At 43.7% G+C, this 25,590-nt stretch overlaps 1 pseudogene; it reads right to left on the reverse strand.

Annotated features, from left to right (window-relative positions):
- Positions 1 to 9,516: 9,516 nt before the first annotated feature.
- LOC143606705 (sulfite reductase 1 [ferredoxin], chloroplastic-like) lies at positions 9,517 to 13,337 on the reverse strand (annotated as a pseudogene).
- Between the last annotated feature and the right edge of the window lie 12,253 nt (positions 13,338 to 25,590).

Below are 25,590 nucleotides of genomic sequence, written 5' to 3' on the forward strand. Positions count from 1 at the left end.
GGATCTAACTTAATCTTATAACAAGTTTGGACCGACAAAACCAAACATTCACTTAATGGACGTCGAGGTTCTTCTTAATAGAACTACACACTTGGTTAAGCTTCTTTTGATTTCATTGAGTTATCTCATAACATTTTGGAATCTCGGCTTCGAGCTTGATCAATTATCAAGATTCGAACCGACAAATCCGAACACTCGTAAAGTCTCGTTTTTGTATCTATTTAACTTTGCAATATTGAAATTATACCCAAATATTTACTTAACAAGGGTTAAGTAAGAACTAATAAATAGAATACCGAGACCTGACTTCGAGTAAACTTACTTTTCAAAAATCATTACTTTAATTCCTTATGTGTTTACATTTTTACCATCAAACTTTAATTATATATTTTACTTGTCAAGTTCTTTTACTATAAAGCTTTTAAAACCATCTACTAACTCAAGACCCTTTTTAATCTAGGTCTTTCCCGTTGAACTTACCCATCCATCGTTTTATCGCAAACTATCCTCCAAGTTACTTTTTTCATGTGAGTACATTGCATCCCCCATTTTCACTTTTATATTTGGGGGGTAACGTGTATACTTATCCAAAACAAGAACGATTTATAATACTCTATCTTCAAATCACAAACCCTAGGGTGTATGATACTTAGAATACTTGTTCTATTGTGTGTTATATGTTCCATATGCTTTATGTGCACGAGTGTTTATTTTTTTGTTGTTGTGGAACGCGATAAGTATGATAATACGCACCCCTAACTGCTTAGCCTTGTGCAAGTTGCATAGGGCATCATTATCCGAGTATGTCGGTTGCTACTGATTAGAAAGGATCCTCATTTACATATATTTTATATACCATGATTGATGCTTTTATTTATAGTCTCATATACGTTTGTGGATTTCGCTCATATTATATATACTCAAAACCATGAAATTGCTCACCAACATACGTGTTAACAAATATTATTTTATGCATTGTTACATGTTAAATTATTGGTTGATTGGAGTTTGAATATGCTATCTTATTTGAGACCGTTTAGGTTATTAGAAGAATGAACAATTAAATTCTTATATTTGGTGTTATATGTATGAACAAGATGTTTACTTTTGGTGATTGAATGAAATTAATGAGTTGTTTAAATATTGTCACTTAATAGTGTCTTTTGTTCATGGGCAATCCGTTGCACCCCGGCATGTTCCGTCGCCTTTGGTCGGGGTGTGACATCCTCCTTCCTTTCTCCCAGCAAATCCTTCTTTCTATATACCTCTTTATTCAATACAACTGCAATGCAAGAGCGATCCTTGTTTTCCTGGTTCACTTACATTATATCTATCTGTTTCGTACCCGAATATCCCATGCCCAAGTAGACCAGGCACGTGAAGGCCCATGCATGCATACAGCAGCCATGCGTGTTGTTTTTGGGGTTATTTGTTGGTATATTAGTTTTTAATTATTTTCATGTTTTACTTGGTCTTGTTTACTTTTTCAAGTCAGTTAGGTTGTGAGGAATAAAGGGATTCATGGGTTATGCATGGTTTCCCATGTTCATATGTTTTTCTAGTTTAGTAGGGAAGTAGATTAGTGGTGGAGTCCTTTTGTATAGGGAAGTAGACTAGTGGTGGAGTCCTTTTGTACCCTTTATAAGGGAAGTTCTTGTTTTGGAAATATTATTTAGAAAATTTGCCTCAATACTCCTCCCTAAGTTTCAATCCTTTCTCTTCCTTTTTTGCTTGAAATCGGTCTAACCACATCAGTGGTATCAGAGCGGTGGTGATCTCCATAGATACCCGACAAAAAGCTAACGAACAATTTCAGCAAGAAACTCAAGATGCACTCAAAAAACTCAACGTCACGTTTGAAAAGATCATGGGGGATTATCAATCCCTGCAAAAGACGGTTCACACGATGTAGCAGAAGGGTCCTAACCACCCATCTCACTCAGGCGGCGGTTCTGGTTCTGACCTAGTGCACGGTTGTGATCCAAAATCTAACCTGAAGCTCCACCTCTCGCGATTCAACGGAGACGGTCCGACGGCTTGGCTCTACCAGGCTGAACAATACTTTGAATTCCAGAAGGTTCCTATTGCGGATCAAGCACACCTATCCTCTCTCCACCATAATGGAATTGCTCTCCAATGGCATAAATGGTTCACTAAGTCACGTGGACCTCTTACCTGGGCCGATTTTTCCATAGCTTTGCTTCACCAATTCGGTCCAACCGACTTTTAAGACCCGTCTGAAGCTCTATCTCGCCTCACGCAAACGACTACGGTTACTGCTTATCAAGAGGCCTTTGAGAGACTCTCTCACCTGGTAGATGACTTGCCGGATATTTTCCTTCTGGGTTGTTTCATTGGAGGATTGAAAGATGAAATTCGTTTGGAAGTTAAGATCAAGAAACCACGTAATTTATCTGAAGCTATCGGTATCGCTCATTTGGTAGAGAAAAAGCTGAATCTGCAATGTAGGAATTTCTCCTATCCAAAATACCTAAGCTCGACAACACCCTCCAAACCATCCACATTGGCTGGCCTCCTGGGCCCAGGCCCAACCAACAGATTACCTCTTCCAGCTCCTACCCCAATACGTCGAATCTCTAAACTTGAAGCCAGGGAACGCCGTGAGAAGGGCCTTTGTTACTATTGCGATGAACGCTATACACCAGGCCACAAGTGTATGAAACCACAACTTTTCATGATTAAAGACGCACCAGTGGAGACGGACGAGCCTCCTGAACAGTTGTTGGACGATCCTCATGCTGATATTTCCTTCCATGCTATAACGGGCGCCCTCACACCTCAAACTCTTCGTTTACACGGGCAGATTATAAACAAGGGTGTGATCGTACTAGTCGACGTAGGTAGCACTTATAATTTTATCGATCAGGCTCTGGTGGATCGGTTGGGCTTGGCAATGGAAAAGGATACTCCCTTAAAAAGTGGTGGTTGCTAATCATGAACATGTTTCTTGTTCGGGTCGCATAAGGGGGTTAACTCTCACTATTCAATGTTATGCTATCATTACTGATATCTTTGTGTTACCTGTGGCCGCTTTCCCGGTCGTTCTCGGCGTCCAATGGTTGAAAACCTTAGGTCCTGTTGAGATTGATTATGAGAAATTAACCTTGGGATTTCACCTAGCTGGTTCCTCACATAAACTCCAAGGCCTTAGAAGTTCGGAGTTGGTGGCCTTACAGTCACATGAAGTTCTAGCCATGCAAGGCCCTGTCTTGCTTTTGCAAATCAGTTTGTTGCCCACGGTGCATAGCCCAAACCCCGAGCCATGTTCAGAGATCCAAACGGTCCTCCATCGTTTTGCTACAGTTTTTCAAAAGCCCACTTCCTTACCTCCTAGATGTCCACAAGACATTTGATTCCGTTGCTTCCCGGAGTTCGGCCGGTTAGTACGCGTCCTTTACAGGTAACCCTATCTTCAAAAAACCGAGATCGAGCGACAGGTGAAAGAGCTGCTCCATAAGGGTTTGATCCGTCCTAGCCACAGTCCTTTCTCCTCTCCGGTTTTGTTTGTTAAAAAAGCTGACAGGTCGTGGCGATTCTGTATCGACTATCGTTCTCTCAATGATATCACAGTGAAAGACAAGTATCCCATCCCAGTGATCGATGAACTTCTAGACGAACTACATGGTTCCCGTATTTATTCTAAATTGGACCTACGTTCGGGGTACCATCAGATTCGAGTACGCGATGACGACATCCATAAGACAGATTTCCGCATGCATGACGGCCACTACGAATTTGTAGTTATGCTGTTCGGCCTTACCAACGCCCCTGCTACATTTCAAAGTTTAATGAACGATCTTTTTTCGGCCGTTCCTACGTAAGTTTATCCTTGTATTCTTCGATGAAATTTTGGTTTATTCGGAGTCTTTGGCTAATCACATGCAAAATTTGAGTCTAGTGTTGGAAATCTTGGAGGCAAACTGTCTTTTTGCCAAACAATCAAAGTGTTGTTTCGGGGTCTCGCATGTGCACTATTTAGGTCACTTTATTTCGGAAGATGAGGTAGCTGTGGAACCGGCCAAGGTCCAATCAGTACTCTCTTGGCCTACACCGACTAACGCTAAAGGGGTACGAGGTTTTTTAGGTTTGGCAGGATACTATCGGAAGTTCATCAAAGGTTTTAGGGTATTGCAGCACCTTTACATAAGCTCGTGGGAAAGGGTCCCTTCATTTGGTCAGAGGCAGCAGATACAGCTTTCAATACCTTGAAGGTTGTTCTAACCACCACCCCTACGTTAGGTCTACCAAATTGGTCTCAGCCGTTCACAATAGAGTGTGACGCAAGAGAGGTGGGAATAGGTGCAGTCTTAACCCAACATGGCAGGCCCCTTGCTTATTACAGCGCACCAATAAAAGGAACCATGCTTTCCTGGTCTACTTATGAGAAAGAAATGTTGGCGGTTGTCAAAGTTGTGCATAAATGGCGCCATTATATGCCCGGGCGGCCCTTTATGGTTAAAACGGATCACATGAGCCTCAAGTACCTACTTGAACAACGTCTTACTACCCCAGCCCAAGCTAGGTGGCTTACAAAACTCTTGGGTTTTGATTATACTATTGAGTATTAAAAGGGTGTTGCTAACCGAGGTGTCGATGCCCTCTTGCGACTTCCCGAGTATCAATTCATGGTTGTCTCCCACCCGTGTTCAAATTTTTGGCAAGACATACAACACGAGGTACAATCTGATCCCTACTTTCACGACTTATCTACGGGTTCGCCTGGTGGGGTTTTAAAAAGTCTGGTTTTACGAAATGAGGTTTGGTTTCGAAATGGAGCTATTCTCTTGAGTCCCACCTCTACATTCTTAGATATTGTTTTACATCTTTGTCATGCAACACCAGAGGAGGGTCAATTTGGATTTCACTAAACTTTGAATAAAGTAAGGCAAACATTTTGGTGGGTCGGGCTAAAAGAACTGGTTAAGCTTTTTATTAAGGAATGCCAAGTTTGTCAACGTTTCAAAACCGATAGCATGTTACCGTCGGGATTATTGCAACCGCTACCGATTCCGGAACGGGTATGGGAGGATATAAGTATGGATTTTGTTGAGGGCCTTCCTAATTCTAAAGGGTTTACTGTGATCATGGTTGTGGTTGACCGGCTTTCTAATTATGCCCACGTTATCCCTATGCGGCACCCTTTTACGGCTGCTACAGTTGCAAAAGAGTTTGTTGTTCACGTGGTGAAGCTTCATAGAATTCCCGCAAGAGTGTTTAGTGATCGGGATAAAGTCTTCATCAGTTCCTTTGGGCAATCTCTATTTAAGCTACAAGGCACTAACCTTTGCATGAGTTTTAGCTACCATCCCCAAATGGATGGGCAAACTGAGGTGGTAAATAGGGTGATGGAACAATATTTACGTTGCTTTGGGGGTGACCAGCCGAAGAAGTGGGTTGATTGGCTTCCATGGGCCGAATATAGTTACAATACATCAATCCATACGTCCACTAAAATGATTTCATTTGAAGTAATTTATGGGCGACCGGTCCCAAAAATTGTTCCATATGTTCCTGGTACAACCAAAGTGCAAGCTGTTGATGAATACTTAAGTGATCGGGAGGCACTTCTTCGTCAGCTCCGAATGAATTTAGTTGAGTCGCAGAACCGAATGAAAATGCAAGCGGATCGTAAAAGACGCGAAGTTCATTTTAAGGAAGGGGATCTTGTTTTTGTGAAACTTCAACCATATCGGCAGGTTACGGTTGCAAATAGATTGTCTAACAAACTTGCTCCAAAGTTTTTTGGACCTTATAAAATTCTTAAGCAGGTTGCTTATCACCTTAAGTTGCCGCCGGATTCGCAAATCCATGATGTGTTCCACGTAAGCCTTTTGCGCAAATGCGAGGGTCAAGCTGTAGTGCCTATTCCAATTATTATAGATGACACGGCTCTCACTCCTACTCATCCACAACCAGAATGTATTTTGGACGAGAGGGTCATACACAAAGGAAAATATCAACCGCGTACAGGAATTCTTGTCAAATGGATTGGTCGAGGTCATGAGGAAGCCACATGGGAGACGAAATGGAGGTTCGCCAAAGCCTATCCAGATTTCCACCTTGCGGACAAGGTGGGTTCAAGCGGGGTGGATTGTTACGTACCCGAAGATCCCATGCCCAAGTAGACCAGGCAAGTGAAGGCCCATGCATGCATACAGCAGCCCATGCGTGCTGTTTGTGGGGTTATTTGTTGGTTTATTAGTTTTTAATTATTTTCATGTTTTACTTGGTCTTGTTTACTTTTTCAAGTCGGTTAGGTTGTGAAGGAATAAAGGGATTCATGGGTTATGCCTGGTTTCCCACGTTCACGTGTTTTTCCAGTTTTGTAGGGAAATAGATTAGTGGTGGAGTCCTTTTGTACCCTTTATAAGGGAAGTTCTTGTTTTAGAAATATTATTCAGAAAATTTGCCTCAATACTTCTCCCTAAGTTTCAATCCTTTCTCTTCCTTTTTGCTTGAAATCGGTCTAACCACATCACTATCTCAAGTTGATTCGGATATCCCCGAATAACCATTTCAACAGGAGTCAACCACTATAACAAGCCCAAGTGTCCAATACTTGTTAGACAAGCTCAAAAGCCTATACATCATAAAGATAAATATATAAAACTTTATTCGGGTTCGAGATATTCAAATTTGAATTCGACTTAGTTTGCCGGTTTGATTAAACCGATATTTAAATTTGAACAATAACACTTCGATCTAGTTACATTTGGTTTCTTATATACACTAAGTCAAGGTGGAAGCTTGTTACGATATAAATAGTGTAGGGGATCAAATGTAATTGTTGTATAGTATAGGGGGTACTTGTACATTTGTTTACTAGTCATTTACTTGTTAGGCTGAGGGGTGTGGGGGGCGCGAGAGGGGGCGCGAGTGGGGGCTCCAGCCAATAATATTGTGACGTGTGGCAGAGAGAGAAACTTGATAAGATGGGTGTTGGTTGTGGTGCTCGCGCCCCGGGGCATGGTGTGGAGGGGCGTGAGAGGGGGCGCGAGCGGTTTATTTTTTTATTTTTTTATAAATGTATTAAAAAAACGTATTATTAAAAAAACAAGAAATTATTTAAAAAAACACACATTTTTTTGAAAATTCATAATAAAAAAAAACATACTAAAAATTAAACAAACAATAATATTTAATAATAAAACTAATCTAATACAAGATCATCTGGTCGCCTCGCCCACAAATGTTCAACCAACTCATGTCGAAGACCCCCGTGTATCTCACGGCTCTTGATATTTGCTATGTTATGAAGTTTTTGTTGATCACTGATTGTGGACGGTTGTGGCGGAATGTCACCTTGATAGTTTTGGCATATAGCTTTGCCCTCGTCTTCTAACGTCATGTTGTGTAGGATAAGACACGTGTAGACGACGTCCATTATCCTCTCCCGAGTCCAATAACGTATCGGGTTCGCCAGAACATAATATTGTTTTTTTATAGCTCCAAAAGCTCTTTCAATATCTTTTCTAGCAGACTCTTGCTTCTTCGTAAAATACTTCCGTTTGTCGGCGATTGGATCTGTAAAAGCTTGAACTAACACAGCCCATTCGTTGTAAATACCATCGACCAGATAGTACCCGTACTTGAAGAGTTCTTCATTTGCAAGAAAAGATTGAGGTGGTTCAACCCCGTCGATAAGGTCGTTGATCAAATGTGACTGATCGATAACATTAAGGTCGTTATTTGACCCAGCAACACCAAAAAAAGCATGCCAAAACCAAAGATCCTGTGACACCGCCGCCTCAATTATGAGGGTCGGCCCTTCATGATCACCACGGTGGAACTGACCTCGCCAGGCCGTTGGACACATAGCCCATCCAACATGCGTACAATCGATGCTACCTAGCATCCCAGGAAAACCATGTTTTTCTGCGTGCACCTCATATATGCGTTGGATGTCATACGTTGTAGGTTTACGCAGATATCTCCGAGCGTAAGTCGATATGACTCCTACGTACAATATATATTACAAAATGTAATAAATATTTAATAAAAAGTAAAATTAATGTTTTTTACCTTGGCAGAAAAAATGAAGGGATTCACGTGCAACCCTTTTCGACATCTGTAAATACTCATCCAAAGCGTCCGACGAGATGCCGTACGCTAATTGACGGATAGCAGCCGTGCATTTTTGAAGAGGGGTAAAACCGGGAAGACCCCTAGCATCCTCCCTTTGTTGAAAAAAGGGATACCGTGCCTCTAAATCACTCGCTATACGCGTGAACAATTGCCTGCTCATTCGAAAACGAGTTCGAAAATCCGACTCCGCGTATACCGGTTGAGGGCTAAAATAATGCCTCATCAAAGTATCGTTAGCACCCGATCGATCACGATCACGAGGTGGTGCTCTAACCCTCGGGAGTCGGGGTTGATGGGCTTGATTTTGCAAGAGATTGACCACGGTTGCGGTCAAAACTCCCCCTACATGAAGAAGCAAATCATCCTCTTCGGAGGAGTCGGAATCAGACGAGTACGACGACATTATTTTTAAAAAAAAAATTGGTTTTGGGATATTATATATGAGTTTGGAGATTGAAGTTGTGTTTGATATGGTTAAAATGTGATATTGGTATGTGATATTGGTATGTGATATGTGATATTGGTTTTATAGAGAAAAAAAAAATTTTTTTTTAATAAACAAAGAGCCCAACGGCTCTATTTACGCAACCCAAGACCCCTTCACGCCTATTCCCAGCCGCTACCCCTCTTGCGCCTGCCTCTTTTTCCGCGCTCGCGCCCCTCTCGCGCCCCTCTCGCGCCTCGGTGGTGTGGTGCTCGCGCCCCGGGGCGCGAGCGGATGGGCTCACGCGCCCCCTGTCGCGCTCCACACCCCTCAGCCTTAGGCTTCTTAAGTACTTAAGGAACAGTGAAGGGTAATACAAGATATCGATGATGATTGGAGAGTATTTCTTTCTATTGGCTTCTTCTCTTAATCGATCTTTGACATGCGCCAAGAGTTTTAAACTTTCACCATACAACACGGTTTCTGTTTAAAAGTTTTAACGACTATCAAATCAATACCACAGTTTCCTCTTTGGTAACTTAATAATAATTGGCTCCTACCTGTAGGGTTATAAATTGCATCAGCCTCTTTTACAAGGATAATAATGATTCATGTCCCATAGCAGATCATAAAACCATGTCCCATGTTCATCGGGTATTCGTTACTATCGGGTACATAGATTTTACCACACCCATTTATGACTTGTTTGATCAAAAATTACAGCCCGTTATCTTAAATTCACCTCAACACGACAGCCGACTTAAAATGTTAAATAGGCAACTACACTTCCAGTAGTTTTATTATCTCTTAATTTCAAGTTTTAAGTTTCGAACAACTTAATAAAGGCAAAACGTTTTGAAATATCTAAAATTAATCTCACATCCGAGTGAGTCTTGAATGTTATTGGTTTCAGTTTTTCTTGATTTTTTTCTCTATTTTTATTTCCACAACCTCAAGACCAATAGTTTTAGATTCAGACTTATCAATACCGAAACACACTTTTTGACATCTGGAAACTTATTGACATGGACCACCAGAACTACATAACCATAAATAAATTCAAAACCAAATCCCTTAAGACCCAAAATCCTCTAGTCATTTAGGTCATACACAAAAACCAAATAACTACAGCTCTCAAAAGAAAAAACAAAACATCATTCTAACAGGTTTGAATCAACGACTGAATTGAAACACGAAACATCTCTTATTATTCCACTTACGGCTTAATAATCTTACTGGCTTTTGCCATTTTGTTGTGAAGCAGCAAAATCACGGATGACCTCTATTGCCTTTTGATGAGCAGTCTTATTCTCAATCCTTGCAAGTGCATCTACGGCATCATATGTTTCCTTGTCGGTAAAAAGCTTCAAATAGTACCGTGATGATGATTTTGGTACCCCCTCCCAATTTCCAACTATTTCTTCAAGTTTTTCAAATCCCTAAATACACATACAATATGATTATAAAGTATAAGCTTAATGACCAATAAAGATTTTTAATATAGGTAGCAAATTAGACGCGTTTACTAATATGGAATGTAGGAGTGTGCATGAAGCTGGAAAAAACCATATTAAACGAACCCAAACAAAAACCGACAGTTTGGTTTTACGTTTTCATAGAAACTGAACTGCATGCATGGATTTCATTTATAAGTTTTAAATGTTATTTAAATACAAAAACATAATAAATAGTGTAACCCAAATATTTTAGGCCCAATATATATATATATATATAATTATCAATTAATCATTAATTAACAATATTAACAATAATATATATACCCAAAAGTTTCAAGCCAAAATGGCAAAACCGAAAAACCAAACCCAAACCTAAAATTGAAAATAAAAACCGAGTGGTATTGTTACATTAATTAGCAGACATACAAGCCCAGATTCATTATTTATAGCCAGCTTTTTTCAAGCAAAACTGCTAAAACCGAAAAACACCAAAACCAAAAGTTTTCAAAAACCAAATTTTCAATTTTGGTTCGATTTGAGCCCAAACCGATCCCTAATGATATGAATCTACATTTTGACCTGTTGGGTAAATGGAAATGGGCCGAAAGTCGCTTAAAACGTACTTTAGAATTTGAATGCATTAAGCCTCCTAAAGTCACGTTATTCAAAAACTTTGAAATATATATTAGTGATCAAATTTTATAAAGTGATCATTTTTGAAAACATTGGATAAAATATGTTTCAGGTCAACCCGACAAAAAAAACAGTTTGCCACCTCTATTTTAATATTATTTATACGGAAATTAGAAAGAATTTCTAACCACGCGATTTGTGAAGTCGCCAAATGATTCTTTAGATTTCCTCTTCACTCTCCATGTGTAAAATAGAGGTTCAAAAACCTTCTCAAGGTCCTGAATTTTAACCCTGTTCATGAAAGTTCTGGCTAATGAAGTTTGAGCCGGTGTTCCCCCGAGCCAGATCTAAAAAATAAAATTAATTTCTTTTTGAAGATATAACTTTCTGACTTCTAGAAATTAATACAATAAATACCTGATAGCTATTGGGACCATCACCAACTAATCCAAGTTCAGCCATGTAGGGTTGAGCACAGCCATTAGGGCAACCTGTGACTCTAACTACTATGGATTCATTATATGGGAGACCAACCTGATATTACAAAACAATTTAAAAACTTTAGGAACACCTAACAACCAATCATTATATTTATTTTATATATTTAATAATATTTGAGAGTAGATTTGCCATCTATCATATGTAATTTTGTGATTACATATATGTAATCACAAGTTTACATGTGGAACAACCAATTACATACTGCATACATACATATATATCTGCACACACACACATGGATAACTCAAGATGTCAAATCCATTTCTCAAAGAAAATACCTTCTCAAATACAGATCGAACACGCTTAAGGTCGGGAATTCCTCGCTCGGCTTCGGTTATGGCGAGAGGGCAGAGGGGCAGGGCATGCCATTGCAGTTATGTTAAGGGGGTCCACATAAGTAGGAGGCTACAAAAATAAACAATATATATAAATACACACATAAATGGGCAGTTAGGCAGTACTCAAAACAAAACAAAATAAGATATGCATGACAGATATGTGATTACCAAGAGACCGCCTTGTGCTAGAGCTACAGTGATGGGGCGTTTCCACGAAGGGCGGATATCACAAAGAACAATGTTTTGGTTTGCGGTGATGCGTACATTCAAGTTATACTTCTCGATTATTTCTCGTAGCGTCTTCTTTGTTATTCCCCTAACCCGACCACTGTCAACATGGAGCCCACAAAACAAACGACCATCACCCTGATTACAAATAAGCTTTGTTTAAGCAATCAACTCATAACTTAAAAGAATGAACCAAATTATGTGAAAATAATGTAATGAAACTTACTTGTTCATGCCAACCCAGATGGCTTTTAAACTCCCACTCGAGCAGCTCCCGAGCAGGTTCAAACGTCTTTCCATAATACTGCTCAACAACCGACCTAAACTTTTCAATCCCCCATGAGTCTATCAAATACTTCATTCTGCTGTACCTGCGATCATCTCGTCTACCATTTTCTCGTTGTGTGACAACAATAGCCTTCACCGCATATAAAATATCCTCTTTAGGCACATAACCTATCGGCTCCGCCAAACGAGGAAAAGTGGTTTCCATCCTATGTGTCCTTCCCATCCCACCACCAACCTGAAAAATAAAAACAAATATTCAAATATGCAACAAACCGGCAATATTAAATGAGTAAAATGCTTATTAGAAGTGACGTACATATATATTGAAACCCTGTGGTTCTCCATTTTCATCAGAAACAACCACCACACCAATGTCGTTTGTAAAAAGATCAACCGAGTTATCAGTAGGCACAGTGACTGCTATCTTAAACTTTCTTGGCAAGAACTGGGTCCCATAAATTGGTTCAGCGGAGTCAGGAAAATTCGTCCCATGCGAATTATCATTGCGGACTTTGACAACTTCAGGCGGTTCTGAAGTCATAAACTGCTCCCCATCAACCCACATGTCATAATAAAATCCAGAATGTGGAGTTAATAGTGCCGCGATGTTGTCTGCTGTTTGTTGTGCAAAAAGGTAATCTTTGCTCACAAAGGGGGCAGCAGGAGCAAGAACGTTTCTGTTAAGATCCCCACATGCACCAAGTGTTGATCCCATGCTTTTGATGATGGTGCTCATGACCGTTTTGAGGTCCTTTTTGAGAACTCCGTGAAGCTGGAAGGTCTGGCGGGTGGTCAGGCGAAGGGTTCCAATACCAAAGTGGTCAGCGAGATCATCCATCGCAAGGTAGAGTTGATCTGGCACCTCTTTCATCCCTGTCATACTGCTGGTAGCTTCCATGGAACTTGATGAGTTGTGTGGCGGCCTCATTGATATTAGGTGCATCGGTTAACAGCTCTTGATTCAGAGGGTAGCGTATGTAGTTGCTTTGTTCTTTGAAGATCTCAACCTTACTTCGTTTGGTCTCAACAGAAGCTTCCTTCTTCACTGGCTGCAAAACAGAGATCATTCATCTCAAATGCTGAGGTATACTTTAAAGCAACTGAGTGATGGGATGTAACATGCAGAAGGTAAGGTAATTCAATATTTACAACATGAAACATACAGAAACCCTAAATAAATAACAATTGATAGATTAAAAAGAGTAGTATTACCACCGTGGAAACAGCTCTGATGGAAGAAGATGAAGCGTTAGAAGAAGCGAATGATTTTGGGCGTTTGTGGAGCAAAATGGAATAAGTGGATGAGTAGCAGTTGTTGTTTAATCCGGTGAATGTTTTCAATTGAGGCGATGACGCTGACATCGGAATCCGATTGATTAATTGAATGAGTAATTAGGGTTTGTGAAATGAAATGGATGAAGAAAGTGAGAGAGAGAATATGAATATTATTTATTGAGTGGAGAAACAAAGGGATGATATTGATATTTGTTACTGCTGCTCCTCGTTCTCTCTCTCTCTCTGTTAATGTTTGTGTGGTGTTTATGTCACGTGCCCATCACACGTCCACACTTTCTTTCTATTTTATTTTGCTGCCCTCCCTCCACGCGCTATCTTTCCTTGCACTCCACTCGCCTCCTCTCCTCAAATATTTATTAATTAGCATTAATCGAGTTCCAGTCACCCTATGCTTTTGCTCAAACATCTCCACAGCTTGTAGCTTAAAGGTACTCTAAGCTTCTTTTATTCTTAACTTCTTATAGAAACTGAAGAGGTAAGTCCCAGCAGAGCCCAGTTGGACCCGCAAGACTCACCTTAAACAGGGACGTCTGCGCAGAGACCAACTGGATCCGCAGGACCAACCATGCTCAGAGAAGTGACGTCCTTACGCGCAGTATGCAAGCTGGTCCCGCAGGAAATGCCTCCCATGGTGAAGGACTCCGCCTGTTCCCGCAGCCTCGGATACAAGCCATGAGGGAAGGCCACCCGCGCAGCATGGCTACACGCACTAGGCACTTAACTCTCCCCAGTGTCACCTGAAGGAATGAGCAAAGGCGGGAGGGGGAAAACTCCCGCCTAAATGAGCCAGTCCGTATGATGGAGGATCTTTTGTGTGATACCTGACGAGGTACAGACAAAAGATCTGACCAAGAATGCGACAGCTCACTGACAGCAGCATGGCAGACAGCACGCCACAGCACTGTGACCAATGGCCGCCGCCTACCCACCAACTCCTGCCATACCACGTGCCTAGCCTGTAGTTGGCAGAAGAGGAAGAGTGCACGACACGCCTGCTCTGTGTCAGCCGCTACCTATCCACCACTCACAGGCAGGGCACGTGCATAGGTTACAGTTGGTAGCGTGTTGGGCCGGCTAAACCCCTTGGAAACCTACCTTCGGCTATAAATACCACAAATGGTATGATCATATCTTACTACATGATCATCATATTATACCTGATATCTGCTCTAGCAATCTCTTAATATACTTTTATATTTAAAGAGCAATCTAGTCTGATTCTCACGCCGGAGGGTGGTCACAAGGAGGAACCCCCCCCCCCCCTTCTCAGTGACGAGCTCACGGTGTCTGTTTTGCAGGTTATCAGAAGAACCATCTTCCAAGGGTCTAACCCCTCGTGGGAAACATCTCTCCAACCCCCAGGTTACCAGTAATCTGTCGGGGGTCCGGTTAGTGTTTCTTCATTGGCGCCATCCGTGCATAAAGCTAGAACTACAATTTTCTCCAGTTTTTTCAAAACTTTATACAAAAGATGGTTAGAGAAATTCCGGTAACCACAACCCCAGCTATTGGGGGGAATACCGGCAACACAGTTTTTACAAACACTACTCCGGCTACCGAAGCCGGAGCAAGTGAAGTAAATTTTACGAACACTACCCCACTTACTAAAGCAGGGGCAAGTGCAGTAAATGACCGCCTACTGGGATCCACCGATACCCAGTTTGAAAAACGAAGACTCCCCCGCCAGACTCTCGACGAAGTCAAGGCATGGGCGGAGGCACGACAAAAGGAATTCCAGGCTGAGTTGAACGAACGCTTGCGTTCCGTGCAACAGGCCGACGAATTCGAATACTGGGAGGATGACTCGGAGGAATCCGACTCCGACGCGAACCCTCGTCATAAGGCAAAAGGGAAGCGTAAAGAAACGGAAACCCAACCGAAAAGGCATTTTGGACAAGCCTTCAAACCAAAAAGCATAGATGGAAGTCCACGAGACTTCTCTAAAACGTTCAGACCAAACGTTACAAATGCAGGAACGTCCAAATTTGCACGGGACATTGCTGAAGCAATTGCCCCGAAGAGTGCTAAACAAATGCCTAACATAGGCACATATGACGGCCTATCTGATCCAGACGACCATTTGAACAGGTTCATAGCGGGGGCAACCGTTAGCAATTGGACGGAACCCACGTGGTGTTACATGTTCCAAATGACGCTGGTGGGGGCTGCTAGGGCTTGGTTTGATCGTTTACCGGTTAACCACATTTACGACTGGGCAGACTTCCAGCAGAAGTTTAGCCAACACTTCAGCCAGCAGCGAAAGTATACCGAGGAGCAATGGACAATCCTCAAATGCACACGGGAAGAAGATGAATCTCTGCCAAACTTCATCACTCGCTTCAACTCAAAGAAGTTAAGTTTGGGCAATATCAGCGAGGATCTTGTTCGCGCAGCCTTCATCCAGGGCGCGCAGGACCCAGAGCTTATCCGGACCCTAACGGGTAAAGATGGAATGCCATCCACATGGGATGGCATCATGACAGCAGCCAAACGCTATGCGGAAACGGAGAAGCAACTGGGTAGAGACCTTCCGCAGAACACAAACCTTTACACCCAGAGGACGAGAGAGGACAACGTCCTCACCGCCCGATTGAACAAAAAACGGAAGCAAGGCATTTGGCAGTCAAGGGTAAACTTTGACACCTCATCCGGCTTACAGCACCGATTGGGTGAAAGGGATAATGTAAAGCCGCACCGGAACCCCAGATGGACGCCACTTACCAAAAGCGTCACTGACATATTTGCTACTGAAGAGCTCCCATGGCCAAAGCCTCCAGAAATCCGACATCGTCACGATGCTGATCGGAGCAAGTACTGTGACTATCACAGAACAAAAGGCCACAACACTGAAGAATGCATAGACGTAAAAGACATGGTCGAAACATTCGTCAGAGATGGGACGCTCGCGCACCTCGTGGCGAAATAAAAGCTAAGCAGGCAGGCAGGTGCGTGTGGAACCACGGCTGGGGTAAACACGAATAAAAAATCAGCTTCAATAGAGACTACATGCTGCGTAAAGAACGAGATCCCGAAACAGGTGCGTGTCGGCTCGATGGCGCTCCCATCCCAACAACATGGAAGGGAGCTCATTTACACAGTTTGCATGTAAATCAATTCCAATTTGTAAAGAAAAGGCCAAGAGCCACTTCTAATGGAAATGATTCTCTCTAGAACATCGAAGCTGATGATTTTACATTTATACTTTTCTGGACACTAATATGCCGGTTTTCACCGCATAATTACGTGAAGTCATTGCATGGGAAGGCGGTCCTACCCGCACGAACCCAATAACGTGACAAACCTTCACGCAGGTCAGTTGAAGGGGAAAAAGTTCAGCACCCAAAAATGAAAGTGCCGGTCTATCCGCATGAATCATTAAGGAAACTGAATAATAACCTGTCAACAACCGCGCGTCGAACGGTTAAAACTATCCAACACTGGACGACATTCACATTACGTGAAGTCGTTGCGTGGGAAGGCGGTCTTACCCGCACGAACCCAATAACGTGGCAAACCTTCACGCAGGTCAGTTGAAGGAGTTCATCCCATTAAATGAAAGTGCCGGTCTATCCCGCATGAATCATTCGAGGGAACTGCACCAACAACCGCGCGTCGAACGGTTCAAAACAAAATTCTTAAAAAGATGAGAAAAACCTACACGCAGGTCAGATAAGGGTAAAGTCTTGCCATCCTACTAAGTGCAAGTGACGGTTCTACCCGCACAATCACGAAAGGGGAAGCAAAACTTCACACCTATTATCAACCACGTTCAAAGGTTAACTTATCCTCAAAAGGTAAGAAAAACCTACACGCAGGTCAGATAAGGGTAAAGTCTTGCCATCCTACTAAGTGCAAGTGACGGTTCTACCCGCACAATCACGAAAGGGGAAGCAAAACTTCACACCTATTATCAACCACGTTCAAAGGTTAACTTATCCTCAAAAGGTAAGAGAAACCTACACGCAGGTCAGATAAGGGTAAAGTTTTGCCATCCTACTAAGTGCAAGTGACGGTTTTACCCGCACAATCACGAAAGGGGAAGCAAAACTTCACACCTATTATCAACCACGTTCAAAGGTTAACTTATCCTCAAAAGGTAAGAGAAACCTACACGCAGGTCAGATAAGGGTAAAGTCTTGTCATCCTGCTAAGTACAAGTGACGGTTCTACCCGCACAATCACGAAAGAGGAAGCAAAACTTCACACCTATTATCAACCACGTTCAAAGGTTATTATTCTGAACACTTGGAAAATTGCTAATTTAAACTAAGTATGCAAGTCATAAGTTTATAAAGCAAGGAACCCAAATAAGGAAATAACAATCTTATACGCAAAAAGATTAATATTTCAATGATATATTACAACAGTGGCCGGGTAACTACCCGCCTAAAAGAAATCTATACAAAGCTAAGTCTATCCTAGCGGTGGGAAGAGATCTTCAGGATCAGGCTTCAGGGCCACCTCCGCTTGGACCAGCACCGTCAGAGTGCGGCTGCCCAAGGAAAGCCTTAAGGATGTTGAGCCCATCATCAGCAGCAGCAGCTTCATTCACCTTCTCCACCACTGGATGCGGGAAGGCAGCATACTGGTTCACAGCTTGGTCATAAGCAGCTTCAGTATTAACATTGAATAAAGGGAAGTTGGAGGGCGGAAAGCCTCTCAGCAAACCCTAGACCAAGCAGGAAGCCAGTCTTCTCCCCATCCTCATGAGAAGCGTTGAGGGCTGCGCTCATCGCATCGTCATAAGAGGTCTCTGAAAGGACCCGACGCACAACCTACAAAAGAAAATTACAAGTTAGAACATTTTCTAATTAACAAGCAGAAAGAGTAAAAAAAGGGGATACCTGAGGCAACGCTTCTCGAAGCAGCCATTGGAGGGTAGCTTGACTTTCTTTGTAAGCACGTTCGGCTCCGCTTTTATCAAGGTTGGCAAGTTGAACTTCCTTGGCGGCAGCTTCTTCGACGCTTTTGAGTTTCCTTTCAGTACGGTCAAGCACCCCCCTCTGGTCAAGGATCTCCTGCAGCTTCTTGGCATCTTCCATTGCCAAGGCGTCATGAGCATGCTGAAGAGCCTTTAATTTGCATTTAAGCTGCTCATTCTCTTCGCGAAGTGGCTCAGCAACAGCTTCAGCCTTGGCAGCCCTCTCAGTTGAGTTTCGCGCAGTCTCCTTGGCCAGCCGAAGCTGTTCATTCACAGCTTGGGCAGCCTTGGAGCGGGCCTCGAGTCGCGCCTGGACTTCAACCTCGAGGGCCTTGAATGCCTTCTCCTTCTCGGCTGCGGCAGCGGCCAACTGCCGGTTCTCCTCCCGAAGAGCCCGCGCTTCAGATATATCTTTGGCGCGAGCTGCTTTTAACTTGTCGTTTTCACGACAAAGCAGCTCGACGCGGGGCTGCGTTCGGGCCTGGAGAACCCGAAGCTCATTGGTTAGCCTACCCTCTTGGTAGCTAGCCATGGCTTCCCCCAACGCACCATGAGGAGCAGCGTGGCGAGCCCAGTCCACGCACTCCACAGGGGTGCGAAGGGTTGTTCCTCGGCGTATGTTCCATCTTGGAACATACACTTCATTGGAATCCGACACTGCAAAAGAAACAAAAGCAGTTAGGAAAAGATGATAAAAATATGTAAGGGAAAAAGAACCCTACGTACCTGTAGGGTCAATAACAGGCCGATAGCCGCCAAACCCATCACCTGAACCTAAAGGAAATCCATCCAACAGGTCAGGCAGACGGGAAGGTGGCATAGATCGGCGGGAAGCCTGGCGCATACCTGATGGTCCGGCCGTCGGTGCCGGTGGCGCAGGTATAGTGGCAGCCGCTGTGGCAGCAATGGTTGGCGCCACCTCCTCAGCAACAGTAACCGCCGGCTCCGTGAAAGATGCTGTAAAAATTGCACTCACGGCCGGCGGAGACACCTTCTCAGCTGGAACAGCCTCAGGAAGGCTGGAACCAGCGGAAGCAGGCGTAGACGCCTGGGTCGACGCCTCGGGAAGGCTGACCGAGCCTACCGTCATTGGCGGGGGAATACTTGCTCCAACTCCACCCTGGAATGCGTCAACATCCACACCTGCACAAGCAAAAGTGTTAGAAAAATTTATTTGAAACAACAAATCTAGACAAGAATTATGGGGGTACTCACGGGGTTTCTTGAGCTTGAACGCACGGACGAGCGGGGGCGAACCCGATGGTGCCGGCCTCTTGACACCGGCAACCGTCGTCGTCACTGCCTCCCCGGAGGTAACAGCTACAGCCTCCGGAACGGTGGTCTCCTCACCACCGGGCTTCCCCGCCACCTCTGCATTATCTGACTCCGAGTCAGATAGGACTACCGGGTCGGCCGTAGAGGCCACCCTCTCCTTGCCTTTCCCGACGGCAGCCTTTTTCTTCCGTACCAGTGGAGGACCTTCTGCAGATTCCTCAGAAGAAGAAATGTCAACTCCAGCAGCAGGCACAGCATTGAGAGGTTCAGGGTAGAAGATAGGCTTACCTGGCCGTCGGTGGCTCAGGATCTCTTGGCCTGGCGGGTAAACCTCCACGAACCGACCCGCGGTCTGCTCTAAGATGGGCAACTCGTTCTCGTCCAGAGCACGAGTACCCATCCGCGCGGGACCATCTTCCTCCCGCGGGTTCAGGAGCGACTGAAGATCGTTCCCCTCTGAAATCAACAAGAAAGTTAGTAAAAATCGAAGTCAGCAAAATGAAACAAGACGTACCATAAGGGACAGAGTTCGAACCATATTCAAGGACGATCGGAACCTTATCCGCATTCGCCGCCTTCCACACCCGGCTCATCCCCAACATCACCATCGCCGACTCCGGAAAACGGAAAACCGGGGACTGGACCCGGGAAATCTTCGAGAACCATTCCGCCTCCTCGTAGTTGAGGGCGGGAAGGTTCGGAAGCGCCTGGCCATTCTTGAACTTCATGGCGATGGGGATGGCGCGAGCGGATATGAAGAAGAACTCTCTTCTCCATGAGCGAAGACTCCGCTCGGTGGTACAAATCTTTAAACCCTTGATACGGGTTGTAAGAGTGTACCACCCTTGGATGCACCTCCATGTATAGAAGGTCATCAGGCGGTCAACGAGGGGCTCAAGGCCCAGTATCCGGCACACCCACTCAAAGTGCCGGACCTTGGCAATGGCCATGGGGTGCACCTCTGTCAGGTGCACACCGTGCCTCTCTAGTACACGGTACACAAACTTTGTCAACGGAAACCTAAGGTTTCCGTAGACAAAGAATGCAGCATAAACCCCGATCTTGCCACTAGGGGCATCGTACACAGTATGGTGGGGTTCAGGAAACTCAGGCTCGAGAGACTCGAGCATGAACTTCCTGACGATATACTGGTACAGATCGACAGGAAGAGAGCACTGGCATTCGCCAGCAGTCCTCTGGTCATCAGCATCATGAGAAGACATGGTGGAAGAAAGACGAAAAAGAGATTTCAGGGTAATGCTTTACTGAACAGAAAAATTCGCCGGAAATTACTTGAGAAGAAGAGATGAAAGTGGAAAGTGTGGATTGCAAATAACCCTCCCCCCCCTTTATATAGTAATCGTAATTAATGCGGTGAATTTAATGCGGAGGAGAGAGAAATCAAATGTGCAATGAAACTATGACACGTGGCAAAAAGCAGACTGGCAACAGCTGTTGACAGGACGTGTGCCAGTAATTTCGCGGCCACGCGCCCGAAAAATCGCGCCCACGCGCCTGAAAAAGCGTCTGGAATGACCATATAATGTCACGTCACCATAACTTCCTGCACGTCCTGACACAGTCAGAAGAAACCGTCGCGCGACGTTTCAGAGGTTTGGACTGTTCCTATCTTTCCACCAACCTTTCGAATTTCAAAAATTCAAAATTTAAAAAAAAAAAAAAGAAGCGGGAAAATACCCCCTTTCCTTGGCGAACAAGTAACCATAAGACGGAGGCGGGTACAGTGTTAAGGCAAAACCCTTCACATACCTAGCACCCGCAGGGAATTGAAGCCAAGAAAACCTTGGCGAACAAGTAACCATAAGACGGATGCGGGTACAGTGTTAAGGCAAAACCCTTCACATACCTAGCACCCGCAGGGAATTGAAGCCAAGAAAACCTTGGCGAACAAGTAACCATAAGACGGATGCGGGTACAGTGTTAAGGCAAAACCCTTCACATACCTAGCACCCGCAGGGAATTGAAGCCAAGTACCTCGGCAACCAAGTAACTATAAGACAGGTGCGGGTACAGTGTAAAGGCAAAACCCTTCACATACCTAGCACCCGCAGGGAATTGACGCCAGGAATACCTTGGAAGTAAAGTAACCGTAAGACGAGCGCAGGTACAGTGTTAAGGCAAAACCCTTCACATACCTAGCGCTCCGCTGGGAATTGAAACCAAGAAGGATCTTCTGGGCAATGCTTGCGGAAAAGGAAATAACATCCCCGCATAGCGGGAACGTCGAGAACTACGTTGTTTGAAGCTCCAGGATGGAATTGGTGGTTTTAACATAATTGATCACTATGTTCAAAACTACCAAAACCTCATGGAGAATCCACACAACTGGGACTCAATGCTCCTGACCTGCGAGGAGGTTACAGACCTACCCGCATCATACCCAAAGACCAAGCAGGAAACTCGGGCATTTCTGCAAGTGACAAGGACTTCCCATGGAAAACCTTACAAAACCCTTTTCAAAACCCTTTTAAGTCCAAAAGTTCACCTCACTTTATTAAACACGCATGAGAAGAACATTGGACTGGGGGGACTTGAAGAGGTAGGTCCCAGCAGAGCCCAGTTGGACCCGCAAGACTCACCTTAAACAGGGACGTCTGCGCAGAGACCAACTGGATCCGCAGGACCAACCATGCTCAGAGAAGTGACGTCCTTACGCGCAGTATGCAAGCTGGTCCCGCAGGAAATGCCTCCCATGGTGAAGGACTCCGCCTGTTCCCGCAGCCTCGGATACAAGCCATGAGGGAAGGCCACCCGCGCAGCATGGCTACACGCACTAGGCACTTAACTCTCCCCAGTGTCACCTGAAGGAATGAGCAAAGGCGGGAGGGGGAAAACTCCCGCCTAAATGAGCCAGTCCGTATGATGGAGGATCTTTTGTGTGATACCTGACGAGGTACAGACAAAAGATCTGACCAAGAATGCGACAGCTCACTGACAGCAGCATGGCAGACAGCACGCCACAGCACTGTGACCAATAGCCGCCGCCTACCCACCAACTCCTGCCATACCACGTGCCTAGCCTGTAGTTGGCAGAAGAGGAAGAGTGCACGACACGCCTGCTCTGTGTCAGCCGCTACCTATCCACCACTCACAGGCAGGGCACGTGCATAGGTTACAGTTGGTAGCGTGTTGGGCCGGCTAAACCCCTTGGAAACCTACCTTCGGCTATAAATACCACAAATGGTATGATCATATCTTACTACATGATCATCATATTATACCTGATATCTGCTCTAGCAATCTCTTAATATACTTTTATATTTAAAGAGCAATCTAGTCTGATTCTCACGCCGGAGGGTGGTCACAAGGAGGAACCCCCCCCCCCCTTCTCAGTGACGAGCTCACGGTGTCTGTTTTGCAGGTTATCAGAAGAACCATCTTCCAAGGGTCTAACCCCTCGTGGGAAACATCTCTCCAACCCCCAGGTTACCAGTAATCTGTCGGGGGTCCGGTTAGTGTTTCTTCAGAAACACTATTGACTGTAGCATCAAGCTGTCACCCGATAATCATTTAGCGTGGAATATATAGGTTTGAGTTTAGTTTAAATTGAGTTTCAGTTGGTTTTAGATCGTATTCTGAAACCAATAAGTTAAGCCACTCTGACAATACAAGAAAAAAAAATAAAAGACTCAAATAACAAAGGAGGCTATTAACACATATCACAATTTCTTTCTTTCTTTCTTAGTAAGTTGTAACCACAATTCAATGTACAAGTTTATTTACTTGCATGTCCCTACCATTAATAGTGCCACATGACATTCACATAACTACAAAAGGAATAAAGAAGCCCATAGCACCTTACCAAAGGCCACTCACGCCCGATTTAGGAGAGAGGCAAAGGCTAACGAGATCCTATCTTATGCTTCTAAATTTTTTTTTCCTTATATATATTATAGAGGTACGGTAGTAAAAAGACCTCAAATACTCATAAAGATCATCCGCGAGTAAACAGGGACTTCCTCAAAAGTCACACGCGGAACGTTTCAACCACCCGCATAGCTCCAGTCCAAGGAAAGATAAGAATAAATTCCAAAGACTACCTGTGGGTTGACCAAGACGTCCTCAGAAGTCATCCGCAGGGTGTTATCCCCACACGCGAAGGTGACTAGAGGGTGATGTCAAAGGGACAGCTGTAACTAACTAACTTCTTTCTGGAATATTTACAAGGATCTTTCCTTGGAAACACGTGATGCAACAGCCAATTAGAAAAGGGCGGCTGGCAAGGTTTTTATAACCGTGCACATGGTCAATAAGCTTAACCTATCATATGCTGACACGTGTCCAAGTTGTTACAAAAACATCTTCTGGAAAAGGACAGCTGGACCAATAATATTCCTCAAACCCTTCGGCTATAAATACATTCGTCATCTCCACAAGGTATTCATTCACTCCCCACGAATTATTCTAAATACTTCAAGTATTTTTCTCTCTTCAGAACGGTACTTATTCTCATGCCGGAGGGTGGTTACGGGAAGACCCCCCTCTTGTCATTCCCGTAGCGAGCTCACGGTGGTTGTTTTGCAGGTTTCCGTCATCGGGCTTGTGAGATTGGGCTTGTATCGTTGATTTGCTAATGTTCGACTTGTATCATGTGGAATCATTGATCTAACTCCTTAGGGATTAAATCCGTGTTACTTCATTGGCGCCATCCGTGTTTGTATTAGAATTGCAAGAGTTTTTGTTGATTCGAACGATATGAGTCAATCTCTTCAAGAGCCGACGGATACTCCAGCGACAACCAGACGTTCTGCTTGAGCTTTGGCACCTGGAGGTCCGACTTCGGGTGATTTAGGACATGTGACGCCAGATCTGGAAGACAGATCTATAGACTCTCTACCAGCAAGAACTCATCGCCAGACCGTCAGACTTGAGGGAATTCAGTCTCCGGAAGAATGGTTGCAGATGCAATAAGAAAGAGCATTAGCTGAATATGAACGCATGATTCGTGAAGAACGAATTCGTGCACGAACTTTGGTGTATGATGATGATTCGGTGAGATCTCCATCTCCTCCTCCAATAGTACGAAGGAGCCAGATGCGTGAGAGTCTCTGGACTGAGAGGTACTCTAAGGAAGAAATTGGTAGAGGAGGTCGTGACAGAGGTCGTCCAACTGTGCGGGAATCTTCCCGCAGGGTTGAGTACGATCAGAGTCACACCTCCTGAAGTCAGAGAGATCCTATGTATCGCCAAGATTGTCACACCCCGACCAAAGGCGGCGGAACATGCCGGGGTGCAATGGATTGCTCAAGAACACAAGACACTATTAAAGTGACAATATTTAAACAACTCATTAATTTCATTCAATCACCACATCATGTTCATACAAATAAACACCAAATACAATAAATAAGTATTGTTCATTCTTCTAATAACCTAGCGGTATCAAATAGAATGGCGTCTTCAAACTCCAAGTCAAGTAATAATCAAACCTGTAACAATGCATAAAATAATATTTGTCAATACGTATGTTGATGAGCAATTTCATAGTTTTGAGTATATATAATATGAGCGAAATCCACAAACTTATATGAGAATATAAATAAAAGCATCAATCGTGGTATATAAAACATATGTAAACGAGGATCCTTTCTAATCGGTAACAACCGACATACTCGGATAATGATGCCTTATGCTACTTGCACAAGGCTAAGTAGTTAAGGGTGCGTATGATCATACTTAATGCGTTCCACAACAACATAAAATAAACACTCGTGCACGTAAGCATATGAAACATATAACACACAATAGAGCAAGTATTCTAAGTATCATACACCCTAAAGTTTGTGATTTGAATATAGAGTATTATAAATCGTTCTTGTTTTGGATAAGTATACATGTTACCCCCAAAGTATAAAAGTGAAAACGGAGGATGAAATGTACTCACGTTAACTTAACTTGAAAGATTGATTCGTGAATAATCAGAGATCGGTTTAACAAGCAAGACCTGGATTAAACGGGCCTTAAGTTAGTAAGTAGTCTTGAAAGGGTTTAAAGTAAAATATATGACAAGTAAAGTAAATAAATGAAGTTTATGGTTTAAAATGTAAATATTTGAGAAATTAAAGACATGTTTCTTGAAAAGTAAGTTTACCCGAAATCTGG

The sequence above is a fragment of the Bidens hawaiensis genome, unplaced genomic scaffold, assembly GCF_021521415.1.
Source record: "Bidens hawaiensis isolate Kalapana, Puna unplaced genomic scaffold, B.hawaiensis_p1.1 tig00076681_1, whole genome shotgun sequence".
Lineage (NCBI taxonomy): Eukaryota > Viridiplantae > Streptophyta > Magnoliopsida > Asterales > Asteraceae > Bidens > Bidens hawaiensis.